Source organism: Pleurodeles waltl, chromosome 9 (genome assembly GCF_031143425.1).
Source record: "Pleurodeles waltl isolate 20211129_DDA chromosome 9, aPleWal1.hap1.20221129, whole genome shotgun sequence".
NCBI classification, from domain to species: domain Eukaryota; kingdom Metazoa; phylum Chordata; class Amphibia; order Caudata; family Salamandridae; genus Pleurodeles; species Pleurodeles waltl.
Window position 1 is genome coordinate 128,439,042 of NC_090448.1, and position 17,308 is coordinate 128,456,349.

Genomic DNA, 17,308 nt, shown 5'->3' on the forward strand with positions numbered 1-17,308 from the left:
TGTTTGCTTTAAAACATATAACCAGTGACAAGGCTGTGGAAGGAGGTTGTAGAACTGTTTATGAAACAAACTCTGTTGCTCAGGAAATCAGCTTTTACGATAGAGATCTAGGATAAATTACACAAAGCAAGCACCTCGAAGGATAGAGCAGCCTTTTGGAAGGTAAAGACTTCTTTAGCCTTTTGGAAGGTAGAGATTTTTGTTGTTTGGTAAGAATACTTTGCCTCGCCTCGCCTCGGGGTGTCAGTACAGGCCTATGACTAAATAGCCCATTTTAGAAAAATATTATTATCCCATATTAAGTCAGTCACAGAATGTTGTTTCGCCTCTCTATATTCTCCACTAATTGTCTTCATCATACAAAAGGTAATTGATGTCATTACCAATAGTCCAAAGGTGAAGGCCCAGTGCCTGACTAAGTGCCTATTGTCCTATATACAAAGCAGATATATGAGCTCCATTTATGACTAATGTTTTAACTACAACCACATGCACTCGATTTCCTTGCTAATAGTCTCAATCAACTGTGACGGTCTTCAAGAAGAGTAACAAGAGTGACCTAAGTCACTATCACTCCATTTCATGTCTTGATTCAGTTGTGAAAGTAGGGGCAGTGTTGTAATGGAGAAACTGGTATACTGAGTCAATGAGAACATTATCATCTCCGATATTCAATATGGTTTTATATTGAGGCTAGGCACTAAAGAAAAGTGTCCAAACTTCCATCATTTAATTAAGTACAATACTGTCAAACAAACCTAGAAAGCACGTTCACCTGCTACTACTTTCAAACTGTGTGTTGCTATGTGGATTCCGTGATTAAGGGCCAGCGTAAGGCAAAAACTTAACTGTTTGTGGCCTTGCAGTTCCCATGACTAAGGTCTTGTTAGACTAAAGTATAGGTACTATGTCGGCTGATTGGGAGCTTAAGGCCCCACAAAGGGATTACAATTGTGTCATTTCCCTCATTTATGAAATATTGGTTTTATTATATTTATACTTGCTATTTATGCTGTGATGCTATGACTTTAACTGAACATTAATAAACCATTCTTCTGTCAAACAAGAAACTATACATTTGGGCCCATATTTATACTTTTTTAGCGCTGCATTTGCCTCATTTTTTTACGCAAAAACATCGCAAACTTACAAAATTGAATTGTAAGTAAATGTAATCCTCAACCGGATTTGCTGGCATCGGACTCTATGATGATACCCATATTGAGGCCAAAAATGGCCCTGCCATTCCATGTCTCCGTATGTGCTGTCACCATTGCATCTCCTCCCTGACTTCCTCCATAAGAGGAACTTGTTTGAATATTGCAGACCCCCGCAGAGATGAAACGTTGAAGCCTCTGCAGGGCCCTGTAATGTAACAGGCTCGGAAAGACAGCTCGAATGGAGGAGGAGAGTAGGCCCACCACCTGGGCAATCTGTTGAAGGGACATCATCTGCTTGGAGAGCATGAGTCTCAACTCTCTGCGGATCTTTGCGATCTCCCAGGAAGGCAGGCTCAAGGTTTTTTATGTAGAGTTTGTGACAAAATCTAGAAAGGCTGTTTGTTTGGAAAGTCAGGAGGGACTTCTTCCCCTTGATGATGACCCCCAGCCCTTTCAGAAGATGAACTGTCACCTGCAGCTGGTCTCCTAACCTGTTGGGGCACTGATTCAGGAGTAGAAGATAATCAAAATAGATGATAAGGCGACAGCCCTAGGCCCAAAGTAATTTGATCCGAGTTTGAGCACCTTGGTGAAACACCAAGAGGCTGACGAAAGCCTAAAAGGCAGGTTGGTGAATTTGTAAAATTGGGGAGCCGTAAAACTCAATATGGAACCCTTGGACCATCTGACGGACCCACTTGTCTGGGGTTATCTTCTACTCACTGCAACGGAACCTTGCTGGCTGACCCCCCACTTTTAGTCAGGAAGAAAGGCAAACTCTCACCTGTTATGGGGGGAATTTCCCAGATCTGGACTGGTCCTACCTATAGGACTTACGGAAGCCTTGACCTTGGGAAGGGGCTTGAGTGGAGAAGAAGCCGGTCAAGCACCCCTTGCCACGACCTATTTGGAGACAAATTTGCAGGTGAAAAGTCTCCAATGATGTAAATGTGGAAACTAACTTTCCCAATTCCTTTATGAATGGTTCACCTAACAACCCCCCTTGGGATACCGCACCTGCTTCTACAGCAGCCACACACCCCCAGGTGGGGTCCACTTTGTTAAGCGAAGAGTGCTGCATTTCCATGGAGAGCGTGGATCGTGTTCCCCAAAAAAGATTATGGCCTGCCGCACCCAGCCTGAGAGGATATCTGGAGGGACAGGGTTGTCAGATGACTTTGCTTCCTCAGCAAGATCCAAGATTTTAGTCAGAGGTCCAATGACATCTAGGAGTTTGTCCTGGTCAGACCTTGAGGACCAGTCAATCCCCTTCTTGGGATCGCAGATATACTAGGCTCAGAAGGTTGCCATCCTGCTGTCGATCTCTGGCGTGATGGCAACTTTACCTGCCAGCAAGGATGTGGGCATTCCGCTTAAAGCCGCATCCGCACCTCCTTCTCGAGGAGCTTCTGGAGACGATCCTCCAAGTGCTTGGTGACCTTGATGGACAGGGACAATTTGGCTGAATGAGATAAATGAAGTCCTGCATATCAGAGATCCTCTGGGTCATCATGTGGGGGCGTGGTGCAGTCAGGGGATGGGTGCATTGGGTTGGACAGGTCCGCGTCATTATCAGAGTCATCATGTGAATCGCCAACCTCACTGTCTGCACAAGAAGGGGCCCTCATCTTTTGCCGGGTCCAGCAGCAGTGCCGCCTTCCCATCTAGGCAAGGTCTGGCGAGAAATGCTTTTTTAGTGTGGGCACGCTTAAGAACACTCAGATGGGGTGTACCCTGGGGCCAAGCACCCTATGAGCTGAGAAGGGTCAGAAAAACGCCTGGGCCTAGCCCTTAAGTGGCCTAAAATAGCACAATGTGAGAGTATAGCAAGGAACAATACAGATTACAGACCTGTTTTATTGATGGATGTCTGCAGACCCCCACAAAGCATACTGGCTTCCAGGAGTAACGGGGCTGAGAGTCAGGAAAGGATCTGCAAGGCAGGCGCAGGAAGAACGACCCTACGCATTCAAATCTGCCACCTGTGGAGCAACAAGATGTTTATTGCACGTCTGGGTGCTCAAGCGCCCTCTAGTGGGCCCGACCCACCACAGCACTCTGTGGAGTTTGTCCACCGTGAAAGGAGCACTGGTACATGTTCCATTGGCCCGAACAGCAAAACCGCACAAGGCAAAACGTAAATACTCAGAATTAATACCATAAACTTGCAATAAAAAGGTTATGAAAAGAACACTAATCTGATCTGTGCCGGAGCATTAAAAAAAAAAAAAAAAAGAAAAGGAAGAAGAGGAAATGCCTTGTGATGAAGAGCCTTATCAGGAGAGAAGAGACTGTTCATTGGTCAAACTCTGTTACATTTCATTTCCTGGGGTGTGATGAGAAAGATAATTTAGATTATTGTTCTTTGAAGAGCTGGAGGATGAAAATAAAAAAATGTAGAGCATAATCCTCGCCTCCGGTCAACAGACAGAATTAAAGCTCTTTATGTCATGTGAACCCCATATTTCACAGACAGTGATTTCAAGAAAAGAAAACTGTTAAAGTGCAGTAAAGGGCAAACAAATAACACACATAATCTAAAAAGCATTTGTATTTCCTGGTCTTTCTATGCCCCTTAATTTCCAAGTAATGCCTATCAGCTCAAATTTGTAGGCAATCCAATCCTTTGTTTAGACCGTTAGGAGTAAGATCCCAATATGGTCGGAGCATAACAGCAAGGTTATATTGTGATGGCCTAACTTTGGAGCATCCCCTCCAATTTCTTTCAGAGCAACAGGTAGATCATATATATACAGTGACAATAAATAATAAGGGAGGTAAGTATCATTGTTTTAGACCATTATTTGTCAAGATTTTTGTGGCTAGCCCGCAATCACCTCCAAGTAGAACATGAAACTCGATAAAGCAATACAGTGCTATTATAATTTTAAATAGAGGATCTACCATTTTTAAATCTCAGGGCCTTCGCCACAAAGTAGATCTGTCCATGAAGTTGAACATGGCAGCGGGAAGGAGAAAAAAAAGGGGGGGGGGGGGGGGGGGGCATGTAGGCGAAGAAAAACAGACATACCCTGCAACAACATATTTCTCCAACATCACCTGCATAACAGTTATTTATTTTAAATTGAACTTATATAGTGCTTACTACACATGACGAAGCATTGAAGTGCTTTGCGGCAAGTAGCACGCTACTCCGGACCCCAATATTAGAGGTTAACAGTTAGTAGATTAGTCATTTCTTTCTATGTGCATTAGCTGTATTGGGTTTGTGCTTTTGATTTTTGTATTGAACTTAAAGGGGAAGTAGTAAGTTGTTTTTATAAGTAGAGGTTGTATGTGCCTGTTAGCTAGGTGATATGGCTAAAAGGAGGGGAAAGATAAGGATGTTTGGGGTTCACAGTAGTCAAAGGTTTTTAAGTCAGAAAGAGGAGGGTTGGTAATGTTTTACTGGCTGGAAAAAACACTCGATAATAATACCCATGTGCATAGAACCAGCATTATATACATGGTAGGATGCCCACATTTATCTTGTGGTGAAGCATGCATTTTTTTCCATGTGATTTGTTAGTTTCGGTAACAGGCATTAAAAAATAAACTCCTTTACACATGCACCTTCTGTACATAGAACCATGTAATGTTATCGGGGGGAGAAATATTCAGTTTAAAACCAGCCTGCTCCCACAGTGTGCTTGGTTAACCTTCGTGTAGCTTTGAAGATGATTCAAACCGCTCTTGGTGAATATTTTCTTTTTAGATGCAAGCAACGTTATTTGCGTGTAATTACCTAGCTGACAAGTTGAACATTTCTTGTGTAATGGAAGAATACTACCATTCCATGAAGTGAGGACTGCTCCAGTTGAACAGCAATATTTGAATAGGGCAGCAAAATAACCTGACCACAGATCTTCTTCCAAATTTATGATTTTAATAGGAATTTGTTCGGGTCCCCTGGGGCCGGAGGCTCTAAGTCAATAAATATTATCCTTACTCTTGGACTTGGATGGACAATATAGACTTACTCCGGACTGCTATCCAGGTTTTATCAGCCTGTTATTTTTTTTATAGTGGCTTTTCAGCATGTCCATCTTCTTGAAAGATTAATCATTTTCCTTCTCTCCTTCGAAAAAGGTAGGAATTGCTGCGTTTGTAACTTATTGAACAATTTGTTCAGACTAAACTCTCTACGTAGGTCTGCAAGGGATCTTATATTTACCAGAGTGGAACCTCGTGGCACTTGGCTTTTTGCCACAAACCTCAACAAGTCTTGTTCAACTTTGAAAGTGAAATTATTTCCTGCTTTGTTTTATCTTTTAAAGCATGTTTTAGGGCTTACTTTAGTTTTATTCGAGGCATTCCAATGCACCCCTACCATTAGCTGCACTAAACTGCACCTTATCTCCCTTCAAATTCCAGGTCAAGGGATTCTCTGGAGCTATGTCTATTTTAAAAGATATTATTTTATAGTCAATCTACAGAGTATCTTAGTTTCTCTAGGTCCGCTAATAATCTAAATTTATGAAATGAAGTGAATATATAATTTATAACTGAACTGCTCTTTTCACAACTGTAAATATAATGGGGTGGAATATCCTTATCTAACCTGTCATTTACAATAAAGGAGCCATTATCTCTACACTCTTCTAGTAGGAGCTTTCCTCTTTTACCTGCTGTACAAAACACTGGAAAAATGGGACTTGGGAAATTCAAACCGAAACTTGAGGATTTTTTTTATTTTTTATAAAACAAGAGTCCTTAGGGAGGTGGGAGAAATATTAAAACCCTCAGAGACCCCATATGCTAGTGAAAACTGTACCTGCCATAGAGATTTACCTTGGTTGGGTAACCAGCAACAGATTTTTCCAGAAGTGATTTATACTAGACATTGTGTATTCTTTCTTACGTTTTCTTAAGATTTGGGCTCTACACGAGCTTCTACCCTGTTCCTGTGATTTGATTTCTGTTAAATCAATCATGAGTTCAACTTTGTTCTGCGGGTTTTTCACAGTAGCAAACATTTGACACCACTGCTAAAGCCAATACATTTCAAACAATCACACCCTACATTTGTTTTTCTATGAATGCTTTCAAATGAGTGAACTGGCCCTCTGATCATTGGGGGATCTTGAAAATGCAATTTAAGTTAGGAATGGTCTGTAATATATTTTAACAACATCCGGTTCCAATTTAAAAGGTTGTTTCTGGAGTAGAATTACAGTTGTTCAAGCCAACTTATTTGTTGGCTAGATTTATAACTCTGTATTTATTATATATTTCTGTTTTATCTATATGGTTTTAATCACCCACATATTAACAAATGAGTGGACCTGAGGGTTCCACTTAGTGTGATACATTTTCTTTCAAACGATTTGCATTTGCATACAGAAGTGGAAACTTGTTAATTACGGTTATCAAATTTCAAAACAAACAACATCCTAGACAAGGAAATCCCCAAATGCAGATTACAAATATGAAAGCATATACAGCAGTAACAGCTAAGTTGAACGAGTAAGAAGAAACCAATAAATAGATCATAGGCAAAAAAAATACTTGAGGAAATAAAAAGTTTATCTATGAAATCACATATTACATTTGCACACACTTCAAAGAAAAAATGTGACAGTAATTTAGAATGTTAAAATATGCGTGGTACCAAAAGGCCCATTGGGGTGGCGGAATATAATTATTTTGACATAGGGGTCATTACAAGATTGGCGGTCGGAAACATCTGACCGCCAAACTCTCGACCAGCAGACTGCCACGGTACTGGCGGTCTCTCCAACGGCCCCATTATAACTTTCCCACTGGGCTGACGGGCGGGAACCAAGGTTCACACCTGTCAGCCCACTGGGAAAGGTGCGGCAGCATTGTTCCAGGCTCATAATTGAGCTGGCTGCAATGCTGCCGCAGGCAGGGTGTGTCAGCATCCTTGAAATGCAGTGTCTGCACAGCAGACAGTGCATATTTCAAGGGTGCGGGGCAGGTAGGCCCCTGCACTCTCCCTGCCATGGGCACGTGTTCTCTGCCAGCCTTTCATAGCTGTTTGCGACCAAGACCGCAGTCAGCCCGTCGGGATCACTGATCCTGGTGGGGACGGCAGTAAGATGATAGGTCTGCCCGGACTTCGGGCCGCCAGCCTCGTAATAAAGCCAGTAGAAATTATGCCAGATTCTACTAAGGAATCCAAAACAATCTCCATATTTTAGGAAAAAAATTACTTTCACACGCATATATAGACCATTAGAAAGGGCATGGAAAAATTATAACTAGAGGAATCCACCACAAAAAAGCTACAGGATGATGGGTAGAATCATTGTGACAGAATATCAGCTTGAAATAAAAGAAAAAAAACACACACATTTCGATGGAATTAATAACATTGCAACCAGAGGAGGATCTGCACTAATGCCAACCAGTAAGATTATCAAAGAACAAATATAAAACTGTATGACTTCACGCTCTCAATCAGATCTTCATGCAAATGCCACCGATTCATCTACAACTATAAAGATCCCTTCTTTTTATACTAAGAGCAAGTGTTCCAAACAAAGGAAATCTAACACCCTTTACAGGCCCATTTTTGGATTTTGGATGTGTTCAAAGAAGGAATAGAGAGAGGTGACAGTAGTTTCAGACTGATCTGTACAAAAAACAATATATTTGCAAACATTCCCCACAGTTCATACCATCAATGGGAAATTAATATACAGAGAAAATTACATTAATCCTAACACAAAGCGAAAGGACATTTCTTCACGCATCCAACACAGATCCATATAAAACTCACTCCAGACAGTAGACTTAAAGAAAATACCTTTGTTTTTCTCTTTCCAGAAAACAATATATTTAATACTTTTTATAAAGTGGTGGTCTGAGCACTAATAACAACAAACGACAAACAGTCTTATTAATAAGTGAAAGCTTTGATGAGCAACAAAAAGTGAAACTCAGTATAAAAATAAATTTAAAAACGTGCAGATGAAGGGGATAATTCACCATTTCTGAATCACAAACTATGAACTTGAAGATTAAAAACAGCCAAATGGTGTTATTTGTTACACTAAATTAACAAACGACCCACTACCTGAAATGTTAAATACAAAGCATTAAAAACTCTACCAGTGTTTTTTTCTGTAGGTTTCTTAATAATGAATTACTGTAATGATTTGACTGTACATTTGTCATAGCACCAATATTTTAGGTTGTACCCAAACTCATAAAAAGAGACTTTCCACCTTGGAGACCTATAAATTAAGGACATGCATTTTAATGAAGCACAGCTCTGAAAGAGCATGAGTAATCTGTTTGTTTTTTTTTGTTTATTGTTTTTTAACCAAGGGCTCCTGACAAGTTTAAGTAGGAAAGTTTACTCTCTAATTTTGTAACTTGCGAGTAAAATGATTTACTATAGTGTAAAAGTAATCCATTACTGATTAACATATTTTAAGGGAGTAAAACCCCTAAAAGTATATTTTAATTTTAAAAACATAGGCCTTTATTTTAGGTATTCAATGTTTTCTTCATAGTTAGAAAAACTCATACACGAACAAAATGCATCAAAAATACAGCAAAAGTGATAAAACACCTTCTCATGGAACTGCCAAATAAACTGGTGTAGGCACATTAGGTTGCTGGGGGGAAAGCTACAGTAGCATCGTTTTTTACTCACTAATGTTTTTGGTTGGGAACATTTCTCAGGTCATGGAGAGCAAACCAATCCAGGAAATTACCCATCAGGTGGCATGTTTCCATCCTACCAATTATTATTAGATAAAGACACAACTGGTACTTTGCAGAAATAAAACTAATTAGAAAAAAACTTGTTGACTTATTATTTTAGATGTAGAACAAAACTATTATACAGAGCATCTGCAGATCACATATTTCTTTTCTGTTACATACAGGCAGCCTACTAGTGCACTCAAAAATGCCACAAGGGATTTTATATTTTACAACAGGCAACGCCATATTTGTGTATACCAAGAAGATTTTTCTCTACAACAAAGGCCATGCAGGAAACACCATGTTGGTTCCTCTTAGACAAACCTATTCATGAGGCAACATAAGAAAGATCATTCTTGGTGTGACCCATGTCCCATATCGCCAACCATGTTGCACAAGGAGATAACAGTCATGATATTACTAGCTGGGATGGATACCGGCCAAATCTACTGTAAGAGTACATTAGTTTAGAACCATAATGGCGAGTTAACCATGATTCACACTAAGGAAGAAAAAAAAAAAAAAAAAAAAAAAAAAAAAAAAAAAAAAACTTTCCTTTTGGACACCACCTCTATTAAAAACAATATATTAGATTTTGAAAGCTACAAAAAAACAACAGTCACAAACTTACATCCAGATTGCAGGTAGACTAAGATAAAGTGCCAATTTGGAAGAGAGTTAATTCTGGGACCAGGCAGGCATATCAAATGTGGTGCTATAACACATCGATTTTACTCTAATGAATTTCCTCACTAAACAGGCGGTAGCAGAGTCAAAGGGATTTTCTCTGAAGGAAACCTAGTTAAAGATGAGGGCAAGTAGGATGATGCTCTTCCAACTCTGGAGAAGGCATAGCTGTTCAGGACCAATGTTTTGTTGTTGTTTCAGCACCAGCTATCAAAGGTCTAACCAACAGTTCATCAACGGATGAGAATCATTCAGGAGTTTACAGTCAGAAACTTGTTTCTACTTGCAACAAGGAATAACAGCAGTAAATCCTTGAATATTCCCAACCTGTAGTCAGGGGACCCCAAGGGGTCCGCTAAGCCTACTCAGGGGGTCTGCAATTACTAAGATTAAATTATATAAAATGATTCAGAAACTGAATAGAAATAAAAAAAAAGTTAAATGCACAATTTGAATGTTTAAAATGTTCTATAAGGAAATTTGAAACTGGAGTCTAAAAATTAAGTTAGTATCCTCAGGTTGATTCGTGAGAGCAGCTCAAAAGCATCACACAGAATTGATTTTGCACGATGAGTGGCCTCAATTGAAAAAAACTCTCTAACCCTCCTATTAAAATTACAATTTTGATTTTTGTTACATTTAATTCTGAACAACATAAATTATTTAACTAAGTTGTGTATTTGTTTGAAGAATGCTTGTTTCTGTATTGTCTGTGTATCGTTAAGTGGTTCAAATCATCGAAAATGCTTAAGCCAGGTACCTTGGCTTTCAGTACTAACTCAGTGGGGATCCTTAATTCCAATAATAATTCAGTAGGGGGTCCCCAGTTTCCAGTAATGATTAAGTAGAGGTCCTCATAAGGTATTACCCAGGCAAAACAAAAAACACACCAAGAAAAAGATGATATGGGGGTATTTGCAATGGATTTGCTTTGTCTTGGAAATCCACAGCTAGACGTGCAGTTTGACACATTATTACCGTTTAGCAGAAGGCCAACAGACCTTTAAAGGGTTGCTATTTTGCCTACTGTACCAGGGCCACAGAAGCCCTTATAAGGAATGCTGTACCATAATGATGGGAGTGCAGCAACCTGAACAGCAGTTCAAACCTTTGCAAAACAGTACTGCATAGGTCTCCAAAAAGGACTCCAATTGGGACAGGGAGGTCTCACCTGTGGTTTGGCAATGAACTCACTGTTATATTTATGGTTTATGCTTACCAGGGTAAATAAATACATTGATGGAAAGCAAAAGTACCTACTTTAAATCCTAGCTCTCTTCCATGGGTACTTTTTGGTCAGTTAATAAATTGTCACACTCTCCTCCCCTCTGGACCAGGAGGATAGTTTGGTCTGAGCCCTCACAGATCCTCTCTCTTGCTGGTCATCAGAACAATGGACTGACTCTGCTTGCAAACACCCTAAAGTGTAAGTGGCTGTTTTTAATCCTTAAAGCGTCAGAAAATGAGCACCATTCGGTTTTGCTTTAGAAAATGTATTTCTGGAATAGTGATTTCATCAAAATGTACTTTGGGACTACGTTGGTTTCACTGGCTTGCTTTGAAAAAACTAAAAGAAAATTGTAAGACAGAGAATGTTATCGCCTGTCTATTTTTTGCAAAATATCTAAAAAAAAAAAAAAAATAGCCGTTTTTAAAATGTATTCCTGCAAAAGCGTGGAGAATACAAAATTATTCCTGGTGAAATTAGTTTCTAGGTGGATTTAACAGTAAATCCTTCATGAACTTAGGCTCAAGGATGTGGGTGCTACCATTTCAAAGATATCTTCATGTCTGACCTTTATTAATGTTACAGGAGTGTAGAATTTGATAAAATGCTTGTGAAATCTACTGGAGCTCTCAAACGAACATGCACACAATATCCAATCTTGCTTTAGTCTTCTACAAGATTTCATATAATCAGGAAATTATCTGGGAGCCACTGTCCAAAACGCAAGCAGAGCTCCATGCATTTCCTTAGAGCACTACTTGCTTAGAAGTAAAGAAGTCTGCAATAATCAATCATATATAAAAATATGAACAAATTCAATATATAGACACACGGTGCCTTTGTGATAGACAGATCCATACTGTGATGCTTTCAACCGGCAGCCAAAAGGTTTGCGCTTTGGGGGTTGGGTCTAGTTGTTCAGTGGACAAATAAAACAATGAAAACTGGATGTCCCTGGCTCCAAATATTATGTTCTGAGGACAAAACAATAGGAATTCCGAAAACAAACCCCTAATGGTATGTTTTACCTGAAGATTGACATTCTCTGAGACCTAGGTTGACATTGTATTTGTTGAAGCAGCATTCCAGTACGTCCAGATTGTGGTGAAAGTAGTAGTTTTCTTTTTAGGCCTCTGCTACATATTTGCGTGCACTTAAAAGGATATCAGCAGGACGTTTTGGTATAGTCCTTGTCAGTAGAATGCAGAGCTTTATTAATTTCTGGTTCTCAACTTGGGGACTATGTAAGCGTTGAGAGGACATGAGATATCCCAAATGATTATGAGTATTATCAGTTAACTAATGTGTATCAGTATTTGTGTGTCTGTCCACATCCAACAGTTTTTGTAAGTATCACCTTGCCTTGTTTCACTGAAGGTGTGTCCTCTGCACAGTGTCTATTCCAGTTGCCTTTCTGTTCGTGCTATTTAGAGTAAAGAAGTGCTGGGGAGAGAGAGGAAGAGAAAGAGGGAGAGATAGATAACGCTATCCGTGTCTTTATAAGAGGACGTCAGTCCATTCTCAACAGTTCACATTTCCTCCCTTCGTAGATGTATTTATATTTGACATGTTGTGTATGCAACCCTGAAGGGTATCCTGGCACTGGCAGTGAAAACACAATCTACCAAAGACTGAAACAGTACTGATAAAGATCGGAATGCATCTATAAGGAGATTACGAAGCAGCCACGTCTTCAGTCATTTCCTGCGTTTAGGGTGATCAACTTATTTGGCAAGTTGATGCTAAGGCTTAGCAGAACAGACTGAAAAAGATGTCCTCTCAGCATAAAGTTGTGATTTTTAACTTATGCTGCTAGGGTGGGAAGTTGACAAATATTCTACGGTCACCATGAAGAAGACCAGACGCTTTGTGTTTTGTGGAATACCAGTACTTATGTTTTACCGGTATTCAGCTGAAGTTCATTATCTTTCATCCACCCGGCCACTGACAGCGTACAGCTCCTCAAGTTGTTCTTCACTGTCACTAAATCATCCTCCAACCTCATAAGCAACAGTGTGTTATGTGTAGACTTATAAAGAGTAAGCCCAAAAGTGTAGCTCACCTGACCAAAGTATGCACATATATAATAAATATTATGAGGCTCATCGATGATGATTTCAGGGCTCTGCATCTTAGCTGTTTAGGGATGAGGTATAGATGCAAAGCAATGCAGTAGTTTTTTGATTGAGTTAAACCACTCTTGCCTCAAGTCCATGTATCGTTCTGTATGTATTAATTTAATTAATGTATGTCCTTGTTTCTGTGTCTTTATCCCAGTGGTGGTAATGCCTGCTCCAGAGAATGCTTCAGTCTTTCAGGAGTGCATCCGAGATGTGCATAAAAAAAGTAGCTACGCGAAACGGTTGATGTGACAAAGTGTGAAGTGCCCCCATTCAACGATGGCAGCCGAAGTTGTTGACAGTTTTGGTAGAGGAACAGCATTTAAGTGTAATTGACGTGCCTGGTTAGAAACCGAAAATTAAACATATGATTTTGGTGAATTCTTTGTTTTACCTCAAAAGATCTGTAATGTTTGAGAGAATGACATGCAAGGCTCTCGTTTGCTAATCAGCCACCAGACCTTCGCTTTAATCACTGCCACCAAGTCTGTGGTGAAAGTTATCCAAGATGTTGTAACCTCTATACCACCATGACCAGCTGGAGCTTCTATCCTAATTGCTGCTCAGTGTGTGTGATCTCTCAAATTACAGACCTATTACAGCTAATGTTGGGTAACCTTGAAGATTCTCCGATGCTCCCAGAGCTGGCATAAAAGCTACAGGTGCTGAAATAGTTCTCCGTGAATATCCGATTATTTTACATTGAAACTTTTGACTAATCATCAATTTACCACATTATTAGACCTAGACTGAAATCACACAACATAACATGTACTGGTGTTTCATACACATCCGCAGTTGGGAAAACCAGGCCCATTTTAAAGTTTATATCGAAGGGGACACAATTTAGCAAGCGGTAAGAGTTCTTATACGCTGATATGGCTATCTAACATTGTGTCTTGCACGAATCACTTGTCGGCATAAACCACCAATGCAATTACAGTTTCTTAAAATGTAATATGATTTATCTTAAAGGTCAAGGTTTACCCTCAAGTCGATTGTATCAGACTATAACTTTTTTTTTAAATAAATTAAAAGATAATGAAGTTCTGGTATAACAGTTTCCTTTAAAGATCAGTGATACTACCCAGCAATAAATACGATCCTACCTTAGGAAAATTGTAGAATGGTTCTGCCTCCACTGCAAAAGCCCTTGATGCAGTAACTTTGTGAAAAAAAGCCAGCTTTGAAAAGTGAAAGACAACATATTGGGTACTGAAAAAGATACAATATCTATTAACTGTTTAACCCGGATAGACTACCCAGATACCTATGGAAAACAACTGGCTGCAATTTATCCCTGTGATAACAAGTAAGGCAGCACAAGATATGCCCCATTTTACATCTCTTGTCAAGTTCTTTTGAAAGTCCCTCGTGATGCAAGAGTTGTAAACAAAAATACTGAGCTTTTGTCAGCAGAAGTCAAGTATTTCCTGGAACGGGTGGTCTATGTGGAATAAGTGGAAGTGTGATTTTATAGTCATATGCCTAGAATGTGTAAAATTAAATAGGAAAGCTTATTTGGCTCGGAGAGATGTCACTGAACCGATAACACTGATTCAAAGTGAAAGGCTTGCAGACTGTAAAACAATACAAATTCACTTTAAAAAGTACTTAAGAACCAATAAATGCAATGCAGGCCCGAATGAAATCTGTGACTTCATAGCTTGTGGTCGAATGTCAAATCAAGTTTAGAATAAGAGAGAAGAAAAGCTAGTTAACTTTCACTACTTAAAGAAAACGTTAGCAATTTGTATTTGTGTGGTCAAAATGTTCTTCCACATAAATTAAAAGCTGCCCCTTAATCATATTGTCATTAAACTGTACGGTTGTGTGATACAAATACATCTGTACATTTTCCAATGTTGCTGTGAATGTATTGGGTTTTAAGCTATAATGTTGTCCTTGTGCAGTTAATACTCTAAAGGATCATAAAAGAAACCGACAGTGTTTGGAAATTACAACTCGTGCTCTTACCAAGTCTGTTTTACTCAAAAACACCAAACCCGCTTGTCTCCATGAGCAGAATGCCTGCTGAGAAAACAAAGAATTACGTGAAGAACGGCCCAGAGATTACATTTTAAAGAGAAGAGAGTTGTTTTTTAACATGCGTGCAAAGAGACTATTCATAGTTCTAGACTAGATGAATAACATTTTGAAAATTACGACAATGTGCTTCTTACCTAGTTCGCCTGGTTTCCGATCAATCGGCTGCGGTGGACTAATGTACAGTGCTCATTACAGGCACAGCAGAGGCGCGCAGTCTACTCAGATGGCAGGGGCACACCTCCAGCATACCAACCCCCAAGGCCAAGGTCTCCCCTTCCAGCAAACCTGATGGAGGAAGTGACGTCAGTCAGAAATTGGCAGTCCGAACAGCCACTCGGCAAAAAGGAGAATACGAAGAGGCCCTATAGGCTTACATCGCGTGGGTGGGGCTTTCACAAATCATGCTTCAGAGAAAGCCGAGGTTGCTAAATACGATAAATGTGACTGAATGCTGCAGCTATCTTTTCGGGCTTCCTTACAACCACACCGTTGCCTTTGCGGTGCGGCATTGTGACACAGAGGACCGGTTTACAATGCTAATCAGTGCCGACGGGAGCAGCGAAGCAATGCCCATGGGCAACGAGTACTATAATGGGGGAGGAGGTAAAGGTTTGCTGCAGGTAGAGTAACGGGCAGCGACTCAATTATTAAACAAAACTGCACCGAGTACCAGTGATACCATCGTACACGGTATCTGGAGGAAAGGAACACACAAATGGCCAAACATAAGGGGAAACAAAATGAGCAGCATAAAGACGAGATAAAGTAGGAAAGTTGGCAACGTGACAGACACGAGAACGCAGTTAAGACACGCTTACCGGGTAATGGAATCTAATGTGCGATTCACTCGAATCAAATCACAAATCAGCAAAGTACAATTAACAGTGCTCAAAAAGTATATGCAAATTGAAGTACGTGGAAGTTGGTATAGACGCGGAAAGAAGAGATCGAAATTGATGTGGTCTGCTACCTAAGGTGCCAAAAAACGGATTTTGTCATGAGTTAACGGTGAGCTCGTAAAAGGTATGATCTTCAGCAGATGCCATCGACAGCGTCTCAGTTTCTGTCAATCGTAATCCGCAACCACTGATAGGAAGCATGGTCTGAATGCGTTTTTGGAAAAGGTGTTTATCTTGCAAAAGCACGAGACAACAGCAAAATACAAAATGAAAATGTCCTCACGCGGAAGGCAACGCGGAATAAGAAATTACATTGCAGTATGAATATATCAGACACCGAAATGGCTACACCACATTCACTTGGTTTACAATGCTTTTTTTTTAAAATGTCCATACATTAAAATTTCAGGTTGATTTCGACTACTAACCATTCTTTCATGCATCGAGGATACAGTTTTGTCAATACCACGATTAAATAGAATATCTCCCAGCTACGAGGGTTTAGAGACCTCCACGACAGAGAATTTTTCTACAGAAAATTGCAAAGGCTACATGCCAAAACCTAACGTGGAGAAATGGCGATATCTATGGCAGTAGGCAGCATATGATGTTTTCGGCACCATCCCAAATTATTCTCGCCAGAACTGCTCCTACTAGTGCGGCTAGGTTACATGAAACCCTTGAACTTGAACGGCTGCTTCATACCCGAAGGCAGTGTTTCATCTTCCCCGGTGAGTCATCGGCCGCACCTCTTCCCTCCATACTGGTTGACAAGAGAGCAGCGCTCTCCAACACCCCGACTGAGACAGCGATTGCCCGCCATCCAGCGGTAAAGATACCCGTTCCTCGGCCTGCACGGTGCTCTACACCCTTATAACACCCTTCCTCTCCTACGCCGTGTCTTGCGCATGGCTTCCCCTCTGCCTGTGAAAATGGCGGTTGGCCTCTCGGCGCTGACTGGAATGTCATTTCCGCCCGTGTCTTCTCACCCCCGAGGGACGAGGTCCCGCTGGCCAGTATTAAAACGTTCAAGAGCCTTTTCCTTTCGCCGCGGCCTTTTCCTGCCTATCGCGGCGCATTCCTCTGCTAGTGACTACAGAAGAGCGTCCCTCGGGTTGAAGCACCAGCATGGAACCACTCTGTGCACTAACCTGTAGCCTGCGAGTACCCGGATGTAGCCTCTGCCGTTTCGTTTGCTGCCCTGGGGTGGAAAATTACCCGGATGGAGCTGCAGCTGTACTGTACAGTTCAGTACAGTAAGCATAGATATAGAAAAGGGACGATAAAGGCATGCACGAGCTCACATTATTCTGCACCTAGTGGATGAGACAGCCATTTTGGAAGTATAAGTGGTTCCTACGCTTCAAAGCTAAAACCGCAGTTATTCATGTAAATAGCAACCCCCCCTCCATTCTTCCCACCTGAAAGGTCTTTATTTTACACTTATCTGTATAGGAATCATTTGTGATTGTTTGTTTCCAGCTT

General features: G+C 40.5%; 1 long non-coding RNA gene across 2 annotated transcripts in view; it reads right to left on the reverse strand.

The window, feature by feature from the left end:
• Positions 1–17,052, reverse strand: part of LOC138259014 (uncharacterized) — a 30,616-nt gene extending 13,564 nt beyond the window's left edge. The window contains exons 1-3 of one of the 2 annotated variants that reach the window (XR_011198623.1): positions 16,975–17,052; positions 15,059–15,209; positions 14,853–14,909 (exon numbers count right to left, since the gene is read on the reverse strand). This is a non-coding gene — a long non-coding RNA (uncharacterized lncRNA). The other variant, XR_011198622.1, reaches the window with a different exon arrangement.
• Between the last annotated feature and the right edge of the window lie 256 nt (positions 17,053–17,308).